This window comes from Harpia harpyja, chromosome 14 (assembly GCF_026419915.1).
Source record: "Harpia harpyja isolate bHarHar1 chromosome 14, bHarHar1 primary haplotype, whole genome shotgun sequence".
Taxonomy (NCBI): domain Eukaryota; kingdom Metazoa; phylum Chordata; class Aves; order Accipitriformes; family Accipitridae; genus Harpia; species Harpia harpyja.
This window is the reverse complement of record NC_068953.1, coordinates 20877082-20901581: the sequence shown is the minus strand read 5'-3', so window position 1 is coordinate 20901581 and position 24500 is coordinate 20877082. Positions and strand designations below refer to the sequence as shown.

Sequence of the window (24500 nt, the reverse complement as noted above, 5' to 3'; positions counted from 1 at the left end):
TTTTTACAGCCTGAAAGGGGATGTTTTCTTTTGTTAATAGCTTACAATCAGATGAAAGGACTCATCACTCTATTTTAGTGCTCCACCACATGGCGTGTATCTTTTATAAATTACAGGCTGGCGTTGTGTGCACTGGGGGAGAGAAAGGTTGGTTTTCTTGCTGTGAGCCATCCTGCCTAATTGTCGTATGCAAATAAAAGCAATTATAAGGCTTTTAGGGTGAAGGGATGACAGCTGAGTTTGGCAGTTGAGGAGGCCTCACCCACCTTGTTGTCATAGCAACAGGGAGGAAAAGGACAAAATGGTGTGTATACAGTGGAAACATTTATTTTGGTTAAAGAATTAAAAACACATATACCACTGTTATCATGAAACATCAATATGTGTAATGAATGGGTTTGTTTAAAACATTACAGAAATTAAACTGTATTTATTCCTTGGCCCTTTAAATGATCCTTGTCATCTAACTACCAGTTACAAACCATCACTTGTGATTTTATCTGCTACTTTTAAATTTATGAACAGATCATAACAATCCATTCAATAATTAGGAGATTACAAGTTTCTGTGTTTTAGCATATCTATTCCAATGTTACTAGACCCAGAGCTGCATGAAGGAGAGGGACATTCAGTGGTGTTTCTGTGAAGGGGAAACAGTGAAAAATAATAACCTATTAGCAGTCCATAAAGTTCAATATAAAATATGTTTGTGCTAAAGTGTTAAACAAGTAGAACAAATAGCATGCTAGTAGCATACAAAATTAAAACGAGTCACAAATGGATATTTTCTATGGCAATTTATTTCACAATTACTCTTGTGGAAGCTTTCATGAATTAAATATGAGTTCTATCTTGAAATTAGGTGTTATAAGGCTAAATTACAAGAGGCAGCCAGTAATTGAGGTGGCTGAAACACGGGGTCTAGTGAACTAATCTCTTGCTGTGTCACGTGGCTGTCCTCTCGCCAATGGGAAACCTCCCCATCACAAAAACAGAGGCAGCTGAGAAAAATTGATTTCTCATCTGAGCCATATTTGATAGCTTTTGAAATCGAAAATTGAAATTAACTAACCTAAGCCCCGTCGTAACAAAAGAGCAAATTAAATATGCAACATGGCTTCCTATTGGCAGCAAGAGGGCCTGCCAAGGTAAATTTGTAAATAGAGTTTAAGATGCAATCCTCTCCCCCCCCCCCCCTTTTTCCTTTCTCTCAGTGTAAAAGTATAAGTCTGCAATGGCTTTATAAATTATTTATTAAAAAAAAAAAAAATTCATCAGCTGCAAATGGCCACTGTGGTTAAGGTCTTCCATGGAGAAAATCATTGCATTAGAAGAGCTCATTAAATGAAGCAGAATTAAAATCATCCACAGTCATCCTTGAGCTTGGAATAAACTGTACATGAAGAGACTATGTTTTCTTCTAAAGAAAAGTTTTATGAATGGAAGTTTACAAAAACAACAAAAAAAAAACCCAAACGAAATCAGACCACTGATTTAGACTTTACAGGTAGCTAGGGCTCAAATACATATTTTTATTCTTTCTTTTCATTAACCCCAAACAATAATGGCATAATGGCTTTTTGAGCTTGGTGGAGTATCCACATGCTTGCCTTTTGTCTTGCTTTTACACATCCTAACACGTTACAAAGGATTCTGACAGTGAATGCTAATGATTCAAAAGGTGCTTCTGCAGAGCTGTGAATTTACAGTGGGATTCCCTGAAATGAAGGCAGCCAACAAAATCAGTGATGCCATGCTCTAAATACTGTTTTCTGTCCTTTTAAAAGGGGGAGGGGGGGGGCTGGGGGGAATAGAAACACACACAGCCAAGACATCAGCCTTCAGTGTTCTTCTTTTACAGGGTTTCTGCTTTTCACTGCCCAGATTTGCATTGGAAAACAAATTATTTCATTCCAATACTTGAGTAGAAACATGTATAAAGATATAGAGCCAGATCCCTGTCGGCATAAATTAGGGTAGCTTCTTTAACTTCAGAGGATTTATGCTACTCTACATCATCTGAAGATCTATCTCATGAAATTGTTCCACTTTTCTGCCGAGGCTGTTCAGATCTGAACTGTATAAAATCTAGTGACAACTGTAATGGAGGATATTACACTTAGCCTGTCTGTCATCCCAGGGATCTTGTAAAATCATTTTCTGTTCTAATTTATTACTTTTAGTGTCAATCAGCTGCTGACAAGCTGAGTAACATCATTAGGCATTGAGTTCATCTACTCAGCACTTTTTAAATGCAGTTTAAGTAGTTGTCTCATTATGTGTAGTAGGACGGAAAGTCAAGGTTCAAGGAGTTTTCCTTTTTGGCAGAGATATTGTTGAAGTCTGTACTATTATCTTTGAAGGAAAAAAACCCACAAGAAAATAGGTCTTTTTTTTTATGGATTTGAAAGAATGAAAAGAAGGCAGTAAAATGCAGTAAAACTCACTATAGAAACTTTGGTTCTGATTTCCCACTGCTTTACTTTGTATTTACCTCAGATGCGTGAGTTGAAAGGTGTGAGGATGGAGAGAGGCAGTGATGAATCGGGGATTTTGTATAATGTGGAGCTGATGGCTTCCAGCCATGAACTAATAAGTGGTTGGGGTTCATCTCCTAACTGAGAGCCTGCTATTGCTGTGCAGAGAATATAATGGATGGAAATAAACCATGCACCAATCCTGTAACAGAAAACATTGATTTCACCAGCCCCTGAATAGAGCATGATTTTATTTAACACTATTACACAACAGAAGTAATTCCACAGCGCTGGATGTGGCAAGGTAAGAGTGAAACTAATGCAAATTTGCTTCGAATAATTTTCAGGGTTGTTTTTAAAATAAAAATGCGTGTATCGAAAATGTCAGGGTAGACAACAAAAGCCCTCCAACTTCATCCCCTACTAGAAACCTGAGGGCTTGACTCTGGGCTGGGTCCTGAAAAGGGGCCTAATGGCTATCCCTTGGAAGGTCCCTCATTCCTGAGCCACTTCCCAGCAGCGGTTCATGTCAGAAGAGAGTGCTCCCATGTCAGTCTTCATGTTTCTGCTCCATTTGAATATGGTTCTTCTGACCATGTCTAGATAATAAACCATTTGTCATAGGAAGCCCCAAAGCTGCTGAGACATACTGATTCAAGGACAGCTAAGAGTGGTGGTCCTCTCTGGGAAGCCCCAGTTAATGGGTGTAGCAAGAAGCCAAAGAAAGGAAATAAGGTCCTGGGCTGGGTGATGACCATGTGATTTTATCTCTGTAACAGGCAGGACATGGCCATTTTCATGCCCGTTTCTCATATAGTTCCCTGATGTGTGATTAGAGAGACAAAGTAATTATTCGATTGCAGTGGAATGGATTTTGCCAAAATTTAGGAGAGGCTAATTGCAGCCTGGAACAACTGGTTAAACTGGTGTAAGGCGGTCAGGAGAGGAAAACTTTTCTAGTGTGAATGACTATTTAGGATACTGCTATCATATTCCCTTATGTTCCAGGGGAAGAAGAGCAAGTATAGTTATGTCATATAGAAATAGCTTAGAGAAATGATACTGCACATTTTCTGGAGGATGCTGAGTATATGCTCCTTTGGAGTAGTGGGAAATATTTTATAGGTGGTTTACTGTATTCATGCTGAATTGATGATTTCATCAGAGAAACTGAGACGTAGTTACATTAACTGTGTCTTAGTGTGGCTGAAGCTTTTTCTAAATGCATTTTATTTAATTTATAAATAAAAATAAATATGAAAGTTTCCTACCGGTTCTATCTGAAACTTTTGGAACACAATCATTCCTAATTAATAACGGATTAAATGTGTGTAGTATAATGTTCCTGTTGAACAGAAGTGAAGAAGGTAATATGAAAAAGCAAATGTGTTGATAAGCATTGCCAGTTCAAATAAAATTATTATTGGTTTAAAGTCCAGGCCCCCTCCCCTCAATAAACTGCTTTATATGACATTCTGTATATTTTAGATATAGTTACCAAAGCTAGCAGCTTTCATGGTATCCATCCAACAGGATATTGTAATCAGAGTGCCAGTAATTCTGGGAAGCATCAAAAAATGTTTCAGAGGATGTTTAGTCAGAAGAAAATCACAGCAGAGGCAAATCTGAACTGTTCGAGCAAAAGGGAAATTTCCTGCTGAACTGTAGAACAAATTCTACAAATAATTGCACCTACTGGACAAGTTAGATAAGGATGCAGTACACATTTTAAAATAGTAATCTTGAAACTGCATATGTAGCTGTAGAGTGCATATGGGTGCATCTTGCTGTAAGTAGTATCTTTGTATTGCATGTGAATTGCTCATTTTGAGTTTACCTTTAAAGATAATCCTTTTTTTCTTATTAGATCAATCATTAGAATTAAGAGAATATTAATATATGGCAACAGTTACATTATGAAAGGGTATCACTTTCTGCATCTGGGAGTGTAATTCTCTTAATAGCCACAAATCCTACAGGGACCCCAATATTCAGATTGGTCTAGGTTGTATTGTAAACTCCTAAATTAGGCTTCAAACCAGAATATATTTAAACACATTTAATGTGAATAATTTGGCTTATAAATATATATCAAGGTAAGCAAATGAGAATGGGGGGGGGTGTCAATTTTTCAACTCAGTTGCTTCATAGCTTTGTGCTTTATATAGCAACAAGGCCCTGATTAAGCACTTAAGCATGTGCTTAAGGTTAAGCATGTGATTAAGTGCTTTGCTGACCTAGGGCTTAAGTACCCTGTAAAGCATTGGAAAAATGAATAAATCAAATTTAGGTCAAATCCAGCCCTGTGCTACATACCTATGGTAATAGCAAAGCAGAAGGTAGGAAGCTTTGCTTTCAGAGGCTCGAAACAGCAGGGCAGGATTACAGCCTGACATTCAGGGGAGTGCTGGGGAGGGGGAGCAAGTGACTGTGACAGCCCCTGCTCTGGGAGGGCACAGTCTGCCAGCCAGAGGCCTCAGCCAGGTCCTCAGCTGGCTGTCACACACGCTTCAGTCTGCAGCAAGCAGGAGCCTGTGGTGAGAGCTGCTGCTTTTCAAAGAGCAGAGTTTATACGGGTGTTGGGTGGTGTGGCCGCATGGCTTGCCCCAATGGCATGGCCCTTGTCCTGCAAGGATGCTCAGTCCTGCTCTGTCTCCTCCATTTGCCTCCTCACCTTATACCCTGGGAGGGAAACGCTACAGGAGTTGGCCTTTCCTTTAGGGATAAGCACTGGGGACATCTTGCATAGCCTTGTGCGGAATTTGGATCTGCAGTTTAGACGTTGGTGCTGGAAGCTCCTCTGTGTGGATCCCTGCCCATGGGACAGTCCCACCTGCCACAGGGATGCACCAAACTGAGCTGCTTTCATGTCTGCTTGCAGCAAAAGTTGTGCTTAGATGGCTAATGGTGAGAAATGGAAACATTTGGGAAACAGGAACTGTACTGGTGGACAAGGGACAGACATTTAAAAAAAGGAAGGTGTTTTCTGTGGATGAGTGTTCCCAGGAGTATTGAATATTGTTCTGACGCTGCCTAGACTGCTGTGATCTGGAAGCTGGCACTGAAAACTTTAATGAAAAAAAGTTTGGGTTTTTTTTTTTTGTATGTGTGTGTGTGTGTCTGTTATTTCCTTGGTCAAAACCAGCCACTGCAGAGATGTGCTTAAAAAAAATTGTGAATTCCCACAAAATGTGCTTTGGTAGTTATATCATTCATTCTGCTGGAGAAGGGTAAAGCAAAGAGTGAACTATAAAGGGCCACAAAGATGAGGATAAGGTGAAGTTTCAAGGGACATAGATCAAATATGCATCCTTAGAGGGGAAAGAAATATAATCTAAAAAAATGCATAGGGTTCCTACTAAGAGTGGTATTGTACCACTTAAAACCTTTTCATTCTCTTTCTTTTCTTATTCCCCTCTAAATCCTGGCTTCTCTCTGGAAAGAGGGAAAAAAAAAAGTCTTTCAAACTCATGAACTTCTGCGTACTGGGAAAGAGGAACACATCATGTGCTGTCACTGCAGACTTATCCTCTACAGTACCACCTACAGTGGAAGTCTAGCTGCAGGCTAGAGTTATACAATATCACAGAGAGAGATTAAGCATTACATTTATTGTGGTTGCTGGAAGGCAATATTATTGCTGTTTCAGTGGAGAGATTTATAGCAATACTTAATGAATGCTACTAGTTTTGTTATCAGTTGGTAACCATGCATGTTGTGCATGTGGAAATATTACATTAAGTCTATACAAAAACCTTGGAAAAGTTGGATACTAGTGTTTGTGGCAAATTTGGTAGCATAATGAAACTATGTTAGTATAATGGCATGGTATTGTTAGGTTGGGCATATGCTGTTGGACAGAATACAGGCAAAATTAGCCTTATCGGTTTTAGGCATTTTCCAAATGAAGAAATTCTTTGTGATCTATCCTTAGGAATGTGCAGATTGTTACAGTTATCAGTCTCAGTCTATTTATGAAAATATCATAGGTCAGAAACAGTTCAGAAACTAAATGCAAATTAAAAAAATACAAAGCTTTTAATGATATTTTCCATTTTAGCTCTATTTGAATCACAGCTATATGTGAGTCATCAGCAAAATAGGAACTATTAAGATGGATCAGAAAGATGTGAAACTTAGGGGTTCCTGGAAAAAAAAAAATTCAAGTTTTTTTGTAATCATGCTGGTCTACTGACATCTACTCCCAGTTTTAATGTAGTAGACAGCCTTAATGAGAAATTGAAAGGTAGCAGTCAGTGCAGACAATTGACTTTTCCCCAGAATCTTTACTTAGAAGCACTAAAGACTGAGCAGCCTAGAAAAACTGCAAGAAAAATCTTATCTGAATTCTTTTAGATATAACATTTATTCTGTGCTCTGACCTGGTGCATTAATATTACATTATCATGCATAGATAGCTGTATGGTAAATGTATATTTGTACATTGAGCTGAAGTGAAATTTTCATTAACGCTCATCACAGGCAAATTATTAGGCTTAGAAGCAGCTCTTTATGTTGCAGTGCAACATATCTAAGTTCATGACTGGTATCAAGAGTCATTCACTTGAATGCTTGTAGGTGCACCTTTTTTTCCTTCAGGAAGGGAGATTTATTACAAGATCCTGCTATTGAAACCTCAGTCAAGATTAGGTGTAAAGACAACAGAGCACAGAATAGGTAAATAGCATCTGTGGTACTCGCCATCAAAGGATGTGATAGAGTATTCTCAGATGGAACAGAGAGGTCTGATATTGCATATTAGCGGAGTTAAAGCGTATGAATATTTTCAATACCTCATGCCTCTGTGATGATGGAGAGAAGGCAGAAGCTTTGGGCTTGGATGTTTTAGATAATTAAGAGCAACAAAAGATTATGTTGGAAGCAGATTTGCTGCAGATAGTATATTCTTGCTAGAGAAATGGGATATCTAGTATAGTGGTCTGATGGCCCTTTTTATTTTCTTTTTTAAAAGGAAAGAGCACTTCTATTTTCTAACTGCATTGTAGGATGCATAATCAGACTCATAGCAAGTAATGAAATGACTTTTCTTCCTCTAATAATATTCTGTTCCAGAATTTATCAGAATTTTGCAACAGTACTTGCAGTCTGAGATAACTATTACATAGATATATTCTAAAATTTGGATACCTACTGTATCAGGGAATTATTAAAGAGAATTTGCGTATGTGAATTTGATTAGTGTTGAATAAAAGCATCTCATTTTTTTGAACTTCCATCACCTTTTTCTAAATGGTAGTGAAGTGGTGATTAAAAAGGGTTAATTATATATTATTTTAAAGTGTACATTTTTTCTTAATTTTCAAATTAATTTTCTGATGTGTGTGCTTTACTTTTTCTGTCTGCAGTTTATTGCATAAACTCTCTGCTCTGACCTTTGCAGGGTAAAAGACTGGGGCTAGATGGTGGAGGCACCTGAGAATGGGGATTATAAAACTACTTCCATAAATTTTTGACTTACCTCTCTCTGCATTTTATTTCCTTTCTTGGCAACTGTTCATAGCTATATCCCAGAGCAATGTTTCCTAGCTCTGATTTGTGAACCTTTATCCATCTGTGGGGCCATGCTATGCAGTTGTTGCACAACTTGTACAGGTCCCCAGGCATAATGTGATCTCACTGGGTGAAAGCACTAGTGCCTCTCTCCAGGTAGAGGACCCAGGGCACAAAAGACATCCTGTAGATTAGGAAAAGTCCAGCTTTTGCCAAAACCTGCATGGAATGCTCCAAGAAATGTTGAGGACTGGAAGTTATCCACTGGACAAAAACATGGAAACACAGTATAGAATCAAACATGATGATCTTCTGTTTGCTTTCAAATAAAACAGTGAAAATAAACTAAAATCCCAAACTAAAATTCTGGAGGGTCTTCTGCACCTATAGATGACTGTAAAGTCTCCTGTGCCATAAGGAGCATAGCAGACCGCTGAAGTAGTTTTGCTCTGCTGTGTACCCTCAAGCTAGTACAAGCTAAGATGCTTCATAGAGGTCTGCAAGGTCTGCACGCAGTCTGAGTGACGAAGGCCATGATATCACACACCTGTTGGTAACTACCATCACTCATAGCTACTCCACCTTGAACTATGTTGCAGACCTGCCCTTGGAGGAGTTCATGTGAGTGGCCATTATTAATCTATTAATGTAAGCATTGCCAAATGTTTTCCTGATAAAAAAATCTCAGAAAATGCCATTACGGCTTCATGCCCATTTCAGACCTAGGTTAGTGTAGGGATACACCAAGTAGACAGGAAGAAAAGTTAGATACAATTTTTAAGTTAAGAATATGTAGTCTAGCTTTTTACATGATTAGCTGTTTATGCACAGATAGGAAATTTTGATATATTTTAGAAATAAATTGATACTGGACAATGTACTTTTAAACATTTTACACTATCTATATGTAGCAAATCCAGAGACATCTTATAGTGTTTAATTAATAAAGATTCAAATTGTTTGACTAAATAATAAAATATTTAAGGTCGGAATTCATCTTTTTAATTAAAATTTTCCCAAGGCAAGTAAGATTACTGCAGCATGGAGAGATTTGCTGATACTTGTGCAATGTGTTTTTTATAATGCTGATGGTGACTGACAAAGTCAGTTATATGCCACTCGAGTTGTCTGTTATTAATATTTTTGTATCTGTGATGAGAAGAGCAGCAGTAACTATTGCAGTTTTTGAGCCACAATAAATAGCAGCAAATGCATTCTAACCTCTGACTCTGTGACAAACAGCATGGGTACTATCTGCAGCTCTGGTTTTAATTTCAATGGCATCAAAGCTTCAGAAAATAACTCCGGCACCATGGCTCAGATAAAATAAAATGCTTACATACAGACATAAATTACCATGGGAATAAAAAGTCTACACCAAAATTACACAGTTTCATAATGCTCTTAAATCAAAGTCTAGAGGACAGTGAGCACAGCTCACAAATTGCAACAGTCACACTACTTGCTGAGTGGCTTTTTTGGCACTAACCAACCTAACAGGTTTCTTCAAGAAGTGGTACTTGATGGCATATACTCAGATTGTGTGGGGAAATTCAGTGGGACTACACTCCCTTTTCATGAAAATTAATTCCCCGCACACATTAGAAAACATATTTTCACAGTTCTGACTGCAGCATTGCACTGCATGAACACGTGTTCCTGTAAATACGATACTTTGTTGGAGTTTCATTGCCGCTGAACTCATTGAATTTGAAGCTGCGTGTAATTACTTTAAGGCATAGTAAATCCTGCTCACCTTACTAGTGATGGCACTCCAAGAGCTACTGTATTTGCAGTCAGAAGCCAAGAGAACATTGCAACAAGCTGCAAAGTCCTGGGCAAAGCATTTTGCAGGAGGAGGCACTCATCCTAGATCAGTTCCAGTTTGGGTCTTTACTAGATGGTGTAGACTAGATGACCACATAAATCCTCCTGAACTCACCTATGGAAACTATGTTTTTAATTCTTTCCTAATCCCTGCCTAGGTATTCTTGCTGCAGCTGCATACATAGTTGTCTTTGCTGGAGTTATTAATACTCTTATCTGTAAGTTCCTCACCCCTTATTCCTTATTCTCATCACAGTTTATGGGAGTTTTTTGTCTAGTCTAGGGGGCTTGACAAGCTGGTCTGGCTATAAATAAGAAATCCAGTTCTGATTCTCTTTGAGTGATGGAGAAACAGGCTACATCACTAGAATTGTGAATAGACTTCCGCTACCTTCCCATGATTCTCCCTGTGCCTAGAAAGGCAGAATTCTTCTACAGATCTCTTGGGGAAAAGACCCTAGAGACTTACCGTAGCTCTAAGAAGCCCCCAGAAGTTCTGCTGACATGCATGGAAAGTCAGTGCAAGGATAGAGGCAGTAATTTGGATATGCCCACAGTGTTTTCACTTCTGGGATTGACTATATATTGGCATTCAGACCAAGCACTGATCACCAAGATGGTTACCACAGTTCAGACCATACTTTTCCATGCATTGAGGGAAAGAGGAAGAAAAAAACCTTCTGACTATATTAGTCTGTATTAATACATAATGATAGATGTTAATGAACCATGTTGCCCTCTAATGAAATCACTTCTTCATTACTGCAAAAGGAATCGGGCCACTTCCACTCTGCTACATATCCCAGTTGTGGTACCTGTAGTCATGGTTCAGTCTGGCTTCCCATGAGAGTATAAAATTTCGGCACAGTTCTTTATTATGTTTAAATCCCACTGACACACAAGTAAGCTATTAGCCTATTATTGTTATTATTTGTGAGTTTGTTAATTACCCACTTAAGTTTTCAGTACATCATTTTGTAAACTTCCATGTAAAATTCCTCAGTCGAAACAAGTTGGAGCTCATTGATGCTGCAGTCTCAAGTTGAGCTACTTGAGGTTCTAAGAATCCAGTGGCTCAAAAGAGATTTTCGTTACTGTGGTCAGAAGCAGCTCTACCTCATAGCAGGCAATCTCATACTAGAGGATTTTAAATGCCTAATAGCTGTAGGCTACATAGAAATCAGTTTTCTGTCCAAGTCATAAAAATAGTACTGGTTGCCAGATACACTTAAAAGGAAGTGATCAGTGAACCTGATTTTTCAGTCTTAGAAGGTTCTTTGGCAGGTTTTCAGTGCAACTTCCATAGACTGAGTCTTTACACAGACGAACAAAAACCTCACGTATTTAAGTTCATCTTGTGGACTTCTTTTAAGAAGTAAGGAGTTCTGGTACCTTTTTTTTTATCTCAAGGGGGGAAAAAATGTCTTTCGTCTGATCTTTTTTTTTCCTTCAAAAAATGTGTTCGAAAGAAGAATAGGGAAGGACAAAAGAGGAAAAAAATAATAATCTGGCATTCTTCAGTGAAAGAAGAGAATCCTGTTTTGACCACTGCACCTGAAACAAAGTTCCCACTCAAAACACTGGAAAAAAATGGACATTTACTTTTCTTTTGAACTATAGAAAAATTAGTTTCCACTGGAAAGTTGTTAAATGCATTTACCTTTGGAAAAATACTTGTCAGAAAAGCCTGTGTGGGGGGAAAAAAGGTAACAGCCCATAGCACTTCAGATTTTTGGCTAGAGCCTGAGATACAGGTGGGTTTTAGAAAGCACGGGTCATGTGCAGGAGCATATGAAAGCTCACCTTTGCACTCCTGTAATCTTAAAAAAGTCTCTTGTGCCAAGCTGGAAGATGGCTCTAACTTCTACCAACATCAAATAGCACCTGGACCATTCTGTCTATGCCTGCTGTTCCCCACAGGCCATCTGTGATCTGCATACCACCCTTCACAATTATTGATACAGTGAGTAATTACTTCTGATGTTAGATATAGCTCCAACTTTCCATTAAAAGGAAAAGACACAGATGAGGTATCCTCTCTGGAATTCTTAGTGCCAGAAGTAGAAATAACCTGGTGGGTCAAAGGGTGTCCAGGTTGACACATGCTGTATTCAGTCAAGAGACTTGTCCTTACTTCAGGCTCAGGACACCTTTTGTAAGAGTGCTTTTGATCTAAAAGGCTAATGAAAAGAACCTGAGCGATACGCATCCTATGTTGTTCGTAACTTTGTGCCATGCTAGTCAGCAGAATATACCCTTCCAACAAATGAGGAAAAATCATATCTTTGTCTTTCCTAAGTAGAAATTGCTGACTTCCTATTAATTTTCTTTCATAAACCTGATGGTTGTGTAGAAATGTTTTATGTAAATACACTTTACTGTTTTCCCTTGATTATGTGTAACACTGACTATGCCTCTTGCTGTGTACTGGAGTAGGTCTTTAAGCCAATGCTGAGCTCTTGCTTTATCGCGTGAGACACTACAGAGGACTCCAGGCGTTACATCCATCTAAAGTGTGTGACCCGTGCTGTCCAGAGATTTCAAACTTTACAATTAATTTTTTTTTCACAAGTGAGTGCCATAGGGGAGAACTGTTACTCCCAGTTCACGTTTTGGAAGGTGAAGCCCAGAGACTGTATTTACACTGCTGTGCAGCAGCAACCTGTAGATAAGGGAAAGAAAAGTCTGTCTCTAATGGTTAGTTCTTGGAGTTTCCTTACAGCTATCTATGGGACAGTTTCTGGCTCTTTGTGGCTGCACCAGCAGTTTCCCTCTAGTTTGCTTGCCCTGCTATGATGTTATGGTCAACAAAACGTGCAAGGCTGCTATCATGAAATTTCCTGACACAGTCTACCACGAAGATATATGGGATTACAGGCACTATGAAATCCCGCTGACATGTTGGAAAGGGAAAACCTTGCCAGAAAAAGAAACTAAACACGAGGTGGTAGAGCTCATGTCCACCTTCACTCTTGAGGTCCATCAGCTCAGGTTACAGAAGTTTTTTGTCAAAGAGACTAAGTGATTCACAGAACTGAAGGCTGGTAGAAGAAAGCATTTGAGCCTCAGTCTCCCAAGTTTCAGATGAGCATAATAATATTTATACCCAGTAAAACTAGGTTGAATCCTATGGATTTACACCAATATGAGCAGGGCAACAAAGAAACAGGTAGGATATTCTATGAAGTCTGAGTCTAATCTACTTTTTAAATGGTTGCAGAATATAGTTACAGGTTCTAAAGAAAAACTATAGAGCTGCAGTGTTTTGGTCAGGGTATGTTTTTATTTGCTTAGATTTTGGCACAAGACTAACCTTAAGAAATCATCATACTTTTGTCAGGCCAAATGTTTAAGGAAGGAGAGCCTGGAACTGCTGTTGCAGTTGACTGTCACTGGAGAGGATGGTTTGATGCGTTTTGTACGACTGGGCAAAACAGGTTCTGCTCCAGCAATCTTGGCTCTTCCAGGACAAAATTGGTCCTGTTCCTTAGCACCCAGAACCAAGGGGTGGAAGGAGGTCATATAGTTTGGTTTTTACTCCTTTAATTGACGATACAATCCATGCTGAAGACTAACCTGGGGATATTGCATGTAAGAGTGCAACAGTGATTACAGGTTTGCAAGCTGATGGTGAAATTTTGAATGTGTGATTGGTAATCTGAAAATGTAAAACAATTACACGTAGCCCTTTTTACTCAGCTACACACCTCATTTCTTGGTCTTACGCTGACTCCAAAGGCAGAATTCATTATCTGATTGGTCAAAGTGCTGCTCTGGGCCCATTGATTACTTAACAGAATAGACATGAGTTAAAAGGAGGATGAGGGGCCATTTCAATATGGGTTGGGTTTCTATTATTTTAAAATTTAAATAAGAGTCTGAATCACCATAATATAAAGAGGTGAAAATCAAACAACTATGGTTCATTCCTGTGCTTTGATTTTTATACCCACGCATGTTAAAAAAAAAAAAAAAAAAAGAAAACCAAACATGTGTGCTGCCTTTTAATAAAGATCATATTAAAAATTCAATAAATAGCAATATCTCTGATCTCTTAACAAAAGCGTCTGGTGTACAGGAAATTAAATGAAAAAAAACTTGTTAATCCTTTTTGATTTCTGTACATGGTAGCTGGAAGCAGAATTCTTTAACTTGCAGGATTCTCTTTTTGTCCTCCCTCTTTTACATTTCTTCTCCTTTTTCTTTTTTTTAATCTTCTCCAGCACAAACGTTGTCTGGGTAACCTCGGTGTAAATGCAGTCTGTTTCTCTGATACATTTAAAAATAAATAATACAATAATAATAATAATAATAGTAAAAAAAAAGAAAAAAGCCATTGTGTCATTGTCTCATCCCTGTGGCCTTGCTGTGAGGGATCCATCTCGAACCAGGTGATAACCCGATAGACTTTATCTTGTCTTTTCTGGGCCTCCCTGAAGCCTGCCAACACTTCGGCTGGCTGTTAGGCATTTTAAATATCCCCCATGAGCCCTAACCTTACCCCTTTTCTCTTCTTGTCAGCTGGAATGTCTCAGAGCTGTCAGAGGCTTGTTGCTTATTGATGTTTCCGTGTGTTTTATGTCTTTTCTGAGATATGACAGCCCCTGACACAGTGCTGATTTCAATCAGCCGGCTTCTGGAGAGGCCTAAGATTTTGTCCTCGCGTGGTCCCAGCCGCCAGCGTACTTCAGAGGCCTCCATCTAATGAAAATGTTTCAGTAGGCTGAATAAAGGCCCGCTGCTCAACAAACAACAGTTGATGAATTCACAAGACAAAAAAAAAAAAAAAAGGAAAAAAAAGAAAAAAAAAGGAAAAAAAAAAAAGGGAAAAAAAAGAGGAGGAAACCCTCCCCCCCAACCCTCTGCCTTTCTTATAAGAAAAGCAAGAAGAGAGAGTGACCTCCTGAGCCAAAGGTTTTGACACTGAATCAAATCCCTTTAGGCCTGAACTGGCAGGCTGGGCCTGGCTTTAGATTGCTTTATCACATCTTAGAGCGATGCTTGTATATACCTCAGGATACCCTACGTGTAAAGAGTGGATATTTTACCCCTGTTGCTTATTAAGTCAAGTCTCGGTGTCTGGTAGAAAATGAAGGTCTGTCTCACGGAGCACTAAGAGGGGAGGAAACGCATCCTTACCTAAAACAGGGAGTGAAATTATTTGCATGGAGAAGCCTCTTTGAAAGAAAATGGGTCGTGGACTTTGCTTGAAGTCAATGTGAAAAAACAGATATTTTTGTTCACAATCAGCTGAAAAAGGGAACAAGCTTTGGGGCTATGTAGTGCATTTGTTTTGTGGGTTTTGATCTGGTCTTTTAATTGCCGTCAAGTGTCGGAGTGCTAACGGAGCTGCATGACCACGCGGGACGTGTCCCTGGCAGAGTCAGGCACTGAGCCACTGTTTGTGCTGTCTCCATCACCCAGCCTTGGGTACCGACGCTGCTTCTCATGGCTCCTTTCAGCATTTCAGATGGGGGAAAAGCAAAGGCAACAGCCATCCTTCATCTCCACCTGGGGACTGCATGGAGGAGAAGCCTCTTGTAGGGTTATCTTGCACCCTCTCAGGAGCCCATTTCCCTCTCGAGGCGTTATCTGAAGCCACATCGATTCCCTAATCCCCTGATTTCAGCTGAAATTACACTACTGTGAGGCATCATTATTATCCAGGCTCTGATGCATATGTCAGGGATCAGCCTTTACCATGCTAGGTACTGCACAAGCATAGCAGGAAAACACAGCAGCTACAGTAACACCTTGAATTGCTAATACCGATACCGTGGTCTTTTCCTTCAGGATGCACAGCTCATATTATGAACTTTATCTATGTGGAGTAGTCCGCTGATTTTTTTAGAGGGATTGTACCTGTCTGAGCCTGGGCTGTGGGATTAGGTTTGTCAGCAACAGTGAGATTTGTCAAGGTTCATGTTTACTGTTTTATTTACATGAGCTTGGTCCGTTTTTTCTCTGTTTATTTTTGCACAGATGAAAAACAATCTCTCCCTGTTCTCCAACTAACTAAATAAACACAGCCCCCCCCACTTTTGAACAACATCAGTGAAATCCATATCTGCAGTGACTCAGATGCTTTTGTTAATAACAGTGAGAGCTCTCCGTGTAGCCTGATTCTGTCCTTCAGATGGGAGACTTTCATCCTGAGTCTTATTTTTTCACAGCATTCAGCTACTGGGTTTTGAGCAACAAATTACATCCATGCCTCCAAGCCAAACAAGGAGTGAAAATTTCTATTTAAAAGAATGTGGAAATAATACTGTCCATCTACCTACAGTACAATTCCATTTTTAAAGTGCTTTGATATTTTTAACAATATTAATATAATAACAGCAGCATGTGCCTATTGGGTTAGTCTGTATTTTATAACTTGGTATCCAATTTCTCCCTTGTTTCCTGCAGGACTGTCACTATTAATTTCTAGTCCCATTTTTTCCGTCAGTGTGAACATTGTCATTGGACTATTGTTTGTAAGTGATAAGCAGCCCCTAGTATTATTATTATTTCACTCCTGCTTGTTGAGCATCAACAATCTACCAAAAATATTAAAAATTTGGTGGAAGTTTAACTCTCTCTTCACCAGATGTTTCCCATTTCTTCAACTCAAAGGAACATACTTGCTACTGTATTATCCAAGAATAAAAAAATAGGAAACTAGTAGAAAGGCAATCTGTCAAAGGGGAAAAAAAAAAATACCTCAGGGGGTAAAGAATGACTTCACAGTATGGCTTTAAGGTTTTAATTTATATTGGTCCTGACTCATGACACAGCCAGAGCAAGCCTGGGCCTGGGAGTCAGGTCTCCCACTGACCCTTGCATAGACTGGTTGAGAGAGAGATGTCAGCTGAAAACTCCCAGGGATCATGGGGCTGCCAAGCACTTTGAAAATGACTGCCAATTTGGCCTAGTCTCAGCTGAACACATGCCCAAGAGGGAGGGAATGCCAGTAATAAAGCAGTTTAGAGGGGAAGGATACTGCTTTCGACCTCCCAAACCTTTCCAGCCTTTTTATATGACAATACTGTTTGCTTACATGTATGCTCTCATATACACGCCTGCATGCGCACATGTATACACTCACTCCTTTCAAAACCAGGAACAGTCTGCCACGTAATGCATGAGGTTGATGCCCTCTTCTGTGTTCACTATGCAGCCAACCAACCCCTCTTTCATTTCGGAAGATATTAACAATAAAAGTGAATGAATTCCAAAACTTATAAAAAGACAAACTTGAGACCCTACAGACAATTAAGGAGCAGAACAGGTGAATACCAGAGATGACATGAGGTTCCCCTCCTAGTAAATAAAGGTAAAAAACATTCTGATTTTTTAATGATGGGAGATAGTGTAAAACTACAAAAAGATACAACTTTGTTGATATCTAAAGTTTCTCCAGATTCAGGTAAGTGAAAGTAAAGATTTCCAGGTTTTTTTTTTTGCTCTTGCCTATAAGACTTAAAAAAAATGAGCAGACGCTCTGTTCCTGTTAATGTGAGTTGTTGTAAAGGAAACCTAATTTTAAATTTGACTGTCCTGAAATCAGTTTTTCTTCTGTTTTATTATATTCCATTACGATGTTTCAAGGTTAAGAAAGGAAAAAAACCCCAAACCTTACTGGATCAGCTCAAATAGGAGTGACTTTGCAGTTCCTTCAAGCTTATTGCTGTTTCTTTTACTCATGTAAGTAGTGCCACTGGAGTAAATGATATTACTCATTTGAGTAAAGGCTGCAAGATGAGGCCTAATGTGAAGATGTTGGAAAGAGAATAGGGGGAAGAATGGGGAAAAAACCCAGCTGTATTAATCAATGTCCCAGAACATTGCATGAAGCGTGCCAGAAGTAAGAACTATTTGGTGCACATAACACAACAGTTAAGAATACCTAGATGAAAAAAACCCCAACAAACAAAGCACCACTTGGCAAGCGCATTCATCTGCTGCAGCATCTGCCTCCAATATACTTTATACTTGCATAGATATGTTTGGGAACTGAAAGGTAACAAGAATTTATCAAAGGACTAGCAAGCACTGATGTTACCATTCACAACTGTTACAAATATAAATTGTCATAATCATATTACTTGTTCCTCAGTTTAATTTTTGCCAGGATGTCTTTTGTCTGAAATGCCAAAATGTAATCTAGGATTGGATACATGCTGATACAGCTGAAATATTTTGCATTAGTCACCGTGTAAAATGCTTCCAGAAATATTCTTTGGTATTTCTGACTGTAGTTGAATAGAATATTAACAAAGATAACAATACTTCCACTGCTTCTTTCATTCCATTAAAAAATTATAGTTTCTCTTTTGGAAGCTTTTTTGAAAAATACTAGTAAGGAGGGTGGCTTCAATGTAGGTGACTCATGACCTATGCAACAGTCCCACAGTTACAGTATGTACATGCAATTAGTACTCAGGTAATTTCAAAGATGTATTCAGACTGGTATAGAGCAGAGTGGTATCCAGTGAAAAACAAATATGTGGTTGTCTTCAGTGAACCATGTTTGTGTTTGAAGAGTTTTGCAGTTACAAGTCCCTCATGAAAAGAAGTCTTTCTACAGATTTACATCTTGCAGTAGCACGAAGACTTTCTTCACATTTTAGAGCTGGAAGTAGTTGTGATGGCATCTCCAAAGGCCTGTGTTTATCATAGTTTTGAGCACCAAAGGGGCTGAGAGTTATTCATCTGCCATGAGGAGTCAACACAATAGCAACTCTGCTATGCCAAACACCAGAGTGGGTCAGTGAGACACCTGGGATCTCCTGGTAGCACTTCTTCTGCTGAAGAGTGCCTGTGTCTGTTTGCAGAACTTGTCATTCAGTCTTAAAGTATACGCCACATGCATATGCTGCAGTCTTCAAAACCCCATAGGTCTTGTTCTGCTTTTGTTTATATAGTTGTACAATAGAAGAATAGGAAATGCATAGGTGCAAAAACTAACCTTGGTTAAATGACTGTCTTGGATGAGGTTAAGCACCATCAGTAACTTGAATGGGAAATTAAATCCAGAGTTTTGCAGTCCACGGGTCTGGGAAGCTGAGCCTTGTATAGACCACTGATGGGAGGAGGATCTTCTAAAATGAAAGGAGAAAGGATTAGCATGTAAGAAATCATTGATCACATATTCATATATATGTGATTTTTTTTTTTTTTTTTCTAGACAACTAAACCTCAGATGAAAAACCTTTTGATGTGAACCACGGAGATATTGTGGTTGGGACTAAGAATTTTCATGCCTGCTTCCTGAATTATAGCCAGGCTGCATGGCATGCTCCCCTTGAGCGTATCATAGGGTTATGACTGCAGGACGGACTTTTCCCTCTTTTCTCCTACCTTGCTCAGATTAGGTCTGTGTCTGCTGTTCTTGAGTCCCTCTAGACTATTCCTAAAATAACTTGAAGTAAAATTTATCAGAGTCAAATGGACATAGCAACTTTTCAGGCATACACGATTGTATATGGATTGCCTTCTCAGCAGAGAGTTCTTGGTAACCTCTACAAGTAAAGTTTCAGTTTAGAGTATGAACAGCAAGAAGGATGCCAGAGGCCAGTAAAATAGATACCACGAGTGGATCCCTTCCCCTCCTACATGTTTATTTCAACAATATTCTGCCCCAAAAGGAAATGTAGGGCACAGGTATTAACTCATGTTATTTGGAAACACAAAACATTAAGTAGTTGTGAGGCATTTCTCTGACTCCATATTGCTGGTGCATCTTTGGGAAGCAGTTTTCATTGAGCAGCTGACCATGTCCATGGGCAGATGAGCAGGTGGTGCCTACAAACCTGAGTTAGTTTCCCAAACATCTGGCTCCTAGCTCCTTTCAGGACTGAGCTTTGCAAAACAAGAGCCCTGGTCTTTCTCTGAGATGCGCGTGGGTAGGTTCCTTGGTGAGCTTCAGCAGGACTACATGTGCCTGAATTCTTTGCAGGATGGGGATGCTGAAATACTAAGGGCCATAATTTATGGGCTTTCAAACAGAGGCTGGTCATCAAACCTCTCTCTAAACTAAAATACTTGTAAATTATTTTTTTCTTGTATTTGTCCGGAATTTTTGGACTATTTGTTGCTTCATATTTGAAACCTCCTCTCCTCCCCATATAGTGCAAAAAATATCTCTTTGCTGGTTTTGAGGAATCTGAGATGCTTTCACTTGATGGAAAGACAAAATGCAACTGTGAAAAGACTTTGAAATTTTGGGAATGGTATTTAAGGCAATGGGAATGTTTTGCAGATTTCTGTTTTCTTTGTGAATTTAGCACAACCTGAAAACAATTCTACATAATACATAAAGCTTGAAGTATCTGTCTTCCCCTCTGGATATCAACACAATAACGTTCGTAGAAAAAAACCAAGATAAAACCCTAGTTGATATATCACGTCTATTAAAGTGAAATACTGTAATGGAAATCAACACAGCTCCAGATCTGGCATTAGTTTTTCCTCTTTAACACAGATCATCATGAAGTTTGGACAAGTGAAATGTTATGTAGTTGTGGCTTTTCCATGTCAAAAACACATATCAGTTCCTTTATATTGCTTTATTTTGAATGCAAGGTTTTCTGAATTATTTCTTCTCTTGGGTTTGGGCCTTCATCCAAGAGACTTCAGGCCAAATCTGTCTTTGCTATGACTCGATTTACTTCATTTTGCATGCACTGGGGAAAGTTTAAACCTCAGGTGGCAAAATACTAAAGTATGAAACCCTGAAATAGAATCTGGTATGAAGAAAACAAATGGACATTCTACTGCCCTTTGCTCACTGGGACTTTCTAGTGGAGGTAAGAAGCCACGGTTTAGTTCAAATCTGCATGATAAATCACATATGTGTTTGATAATCATGCTACTTTTAATTGTATGTCCTACAGTGTTAGTAAGTTATCTTACACAGTTAGCGCCTGCCAAATGGAGTTGATTTCTTGGAAGAAGAACAAAAGATGAGTAAGAACAAATGAAAACAAAGTCTACCTACTTTATATTTTTTTCAGTGACACTAATGTGCTGGACATTTTCCAAACAAAAAGAAAGCACAGTGGTGTCCACATGAATTCACAATACCCAGACAGTGAGACAAGAAGAGCAGTACAATAATACTAAAGGAACAGCATGACAGACAGAAGACTTAGGTGGGGAATTTTAGACATATCATGTGAGTGGGAAAAAAGTCCGATGAATGACTGGTGGTGATTCATTGTTGTAGTAAATAGAAGAAAAGGTGAACTTTAGGGATATTATATATATATACACATATGTTCTTGCATTTACCATCACTTACATTGTCTGTGTTCAGATTATACAACATATAGGGCTTTGAAGTAATACTGACTTGTAGAAAGCCTATCTGATAGAGGTAAATGGGAAAAGATGGAAAGGCATAAGGCAGGACCTTATTCTCCAGGCCTCATCTGGTGTCTCATTTGCTGCTTCTAACACCATTGAGAGACCTCTGAGTACCATTATACTATTATTAATAATAGCTGTATCATGATTTCTGCTCAGCAGTAACAGCCTTAGGCAGTGCCTGCTCAGTGATCTGTGTGCAGTCGCTCTCCACCTCCCATGATGCCAACAACAGGACGTTCTCAGCTCCTGTTGTAGCACTTCTTGTTTCATTTGTTCCCTTGTCCGCACCTCTGATCACTCGCAGCAAGTTCTTCTCTTATCCTGATACTGAAGTTCTTGAATTTATTTCCATGCTGTTGCCTTTCTCCCCCTGGGCTCTTTTTCAGTAGGACCAGGAAACACAGTATACATTGTGGGCAGACAATAAGCTTCATAACGAGAGATCAGAACTGCTCTATGACTCGGTGTCTTTGTCAGCAGGAAAGAGGTGGTTGTGCTTATAAAAAAATGTGCAGTGACAGGTCTTGGGCAGGGATGAGATAAATGGACCCCCTGTGTGCCCAACAAAACCTGTGGCTTGCCCTGCAACCCAGAGGACTAGTTTCTAGTGAAAAATTAATAGTTTTCTAAAACAAGATTTCTTTGTATGCTATAATATATAATGTTATGAATAAAACAAGACAGACAAAGACTTTGACAAGATAATCTGTAGGAATTTACAGAAACTTTTCCTAACTGCTGCAGTGATTTAATTTATTGCAGAGGAATGTGGGTTTTTTGCGTGATCAAAGCCAACTTTCAACAATACCAAACGAGGAGGGAAAGGTGGATATCAGTCAGTAATTAGTAGCAACATTTATTGTGTGTGCTAGTTGCCTGAGGAAAATCCAGAGTGTTTATCTTCAGTGTTTGGTTGTTAGGTGGTGCATTGATGAGCAGAGGAATGAAGCACTTCTCATTGCTTTTTTGTCAGTTAGGAACAGCAGTTGCAGAAGAGAATACTCATTTCTTTTACCATATTCATCACCTTAGTATCCGAGTACCCTCCAGTAGTATATTAAGCATGACTAACATCTGTTCTGTGTTTGTTTTCTCACCTCCTCTCCAAAGGGAATGTATGTAAAGTGAACTGTTCTGGTTTGTTTTGATATATATGTTATACTGCTAAATGTTTATGTCAGCAGACAAAGTCAAAGAAATCCTTTCTGAACTTACAGCACTGGTTCCTTATAAAGCTATCTATCTCTAAGTCACGAAGACCTGGGAGTTTTTTTTTTTCTTGTTCATGCACTCAGAATGGCCAGAGGCAGTTATACTGGCTATTCAGTTGGATTTTTACAGGGGAAATAGTGGTACAGAGAAAGCATTTTTCTTAATTCAAAAATACAGTATGATAGCTTGAATCAAGACCACATTTTGCACCACTGACATCATGTCTTTGCATCTTAAATGATATAGGTCACCAGTGACCCCAATGAACTATTAAAATGATGTACCTAAGAAAGATATTTGGAAGCCAAATGTATCAGCAGCAATGTGCAACCAATCTGTCAGTGCAGTGGTGATGTAACTTGGCATTATCCCCTATCAATGAGCTACAGAATTATATCTGGTACTTGAGCCTTTGGGGAAAGATCAATATGGTCAGTCCACATATCAGCTAGGAACATTTAGAAGAAGCAATAAAGAGAGTAATACAAAGATATTTTGTGCATCTAATCAAAAAGGTGGTGCCATTGATCCCTCAGAGGGTATGAAAATGGTCATTGTAAAAATGAGATGCTGAATCAGCCTGAAAGAGGTATTGCTTACATTAATACTGAATTGTTTTAGGATGGGAGTTTTGAATAATCTAGTAGTAAAGTGACAGGACAGTCCCATGTTCATCTTTAAGAAGTAGACGTTGCTGCAAAGTGATCTGTTCATGAGTAGGGTTGTTAGTCTTGTTTGGCAATTACATCCATATTTTTTTGTTCAAGATTTGTGACAGTTTTTCATCAGAGACTGGATGCAGACAGCGTGAGTATGGCTGCATTTCTGCAGTTATCCTTCCTGAATTTATTGCGTAACGAGTAGCTTCCAAACCAGGCAGCTCCAGCACTGCGTTGCTTATGGTCCGTCACTGTCATGCTTCCATAGTTAACGTGTTTTAGAAACGTTTGCAATGTTGCTTGTTCTCAGTATGTATCTTTGCTTAGGTTGTACAGCAATTTTGTTGTGTCAGATTCTAGCTGACTACCCATCCTAAATCATGTAATTAGTAATTTTTTATACTGTTGGATATGGTAGTCCTGTGCCTCTGTAATTCTAGAGAGCAACCTTTTCAGTATGATGAATGGAAACTTATCAAAAAGGAATGCCTCTGCTATCAACACTTCAGGTTAGCAAAGCAGTAAATGCTAACCAGCACAGCCACATGTCAGACTTTGCAGAAATGTCATACTTCCAGCCTCTACATATTTGGACAGATCTGTCAGTTCTTACCTATGGACTATGGATTGGCAGCATCTCAGTTGTAAAGCACACATTGTGAATCAACATTTGGAAAAGCACATGCCTTCTGTGCATAATGGGAAAAATTTTGCAACCCTAACATTTACGCTTAATAAAAGATAATCTCTTCCAACATTGCATAGTAAGAAGAATGCAAATCCTCTCTGGTGTTGTATAGCTACAAGGAGAAGAGTTTCCCTGTGACTCGGAGAGAAGCCTGACATATCAATGTCTGCCTAGCAACTGAAAGGTGACACGTGGAGCCTCCTTTTCAACTCATTTCCTCTTGATGAGAGGAAGGGATCCTCCTGCGAGTTATTACCTGAAATAATACCATATGGTAAAATGTAAACAACATCTGCATATTCATGTAATAATTTCATCTGTTTAATTAGTTCCAGCAAAGCAGTTTACCCTCTGAGGCCCTCGCTGTCAGCTCCACGCTCATACATCCATGCCCTGCTGTCGAGCCTGACAGCCGTCTATTGTTCATTCACTGCTTCCACTTCGGCACTTAATGTAAGTGAATCTTCTGAGGGGTGGAAAGCCTGTCCCCATTGATCCAGATGTAAGGGCTGGGGGGGAGGAGAGTAAATATCTGTCAGCTTGGAATACGGATAGTAAGAGCAAACTTGACAGGTCAGGTGGCTTTGTGGGTTTTTGGGGGGAGAGTGGGGGGCAGGTTGGCACTTGGCTTAAGTACTAATCATTGCACAGGACTGCAGGTTTGACTTTGTACAGTTGTTAAGTCTTTGCTCTCAGGACAAGGCTAGGCACTTCCCAATCAGGTGAATTCAGCAAGAGAATAGCAGCCCAGCTTTTACAGTCAGCTATATT

The 24500-nt window shown here is 39.2% G+C and overlaps 1 long non-coding RNA gene across 1 annotated transcript in view; it reads left to right on the top strand.

The window, feature by feature from the left end:
* Positions 1 to 24500, top strand: part of LOC128151178 (uncharacterized) — a 36511-nt gene that overhangs the window by 1056 nt on the left and 10955 nt on the right. The window lies entirely within an intron of this gene.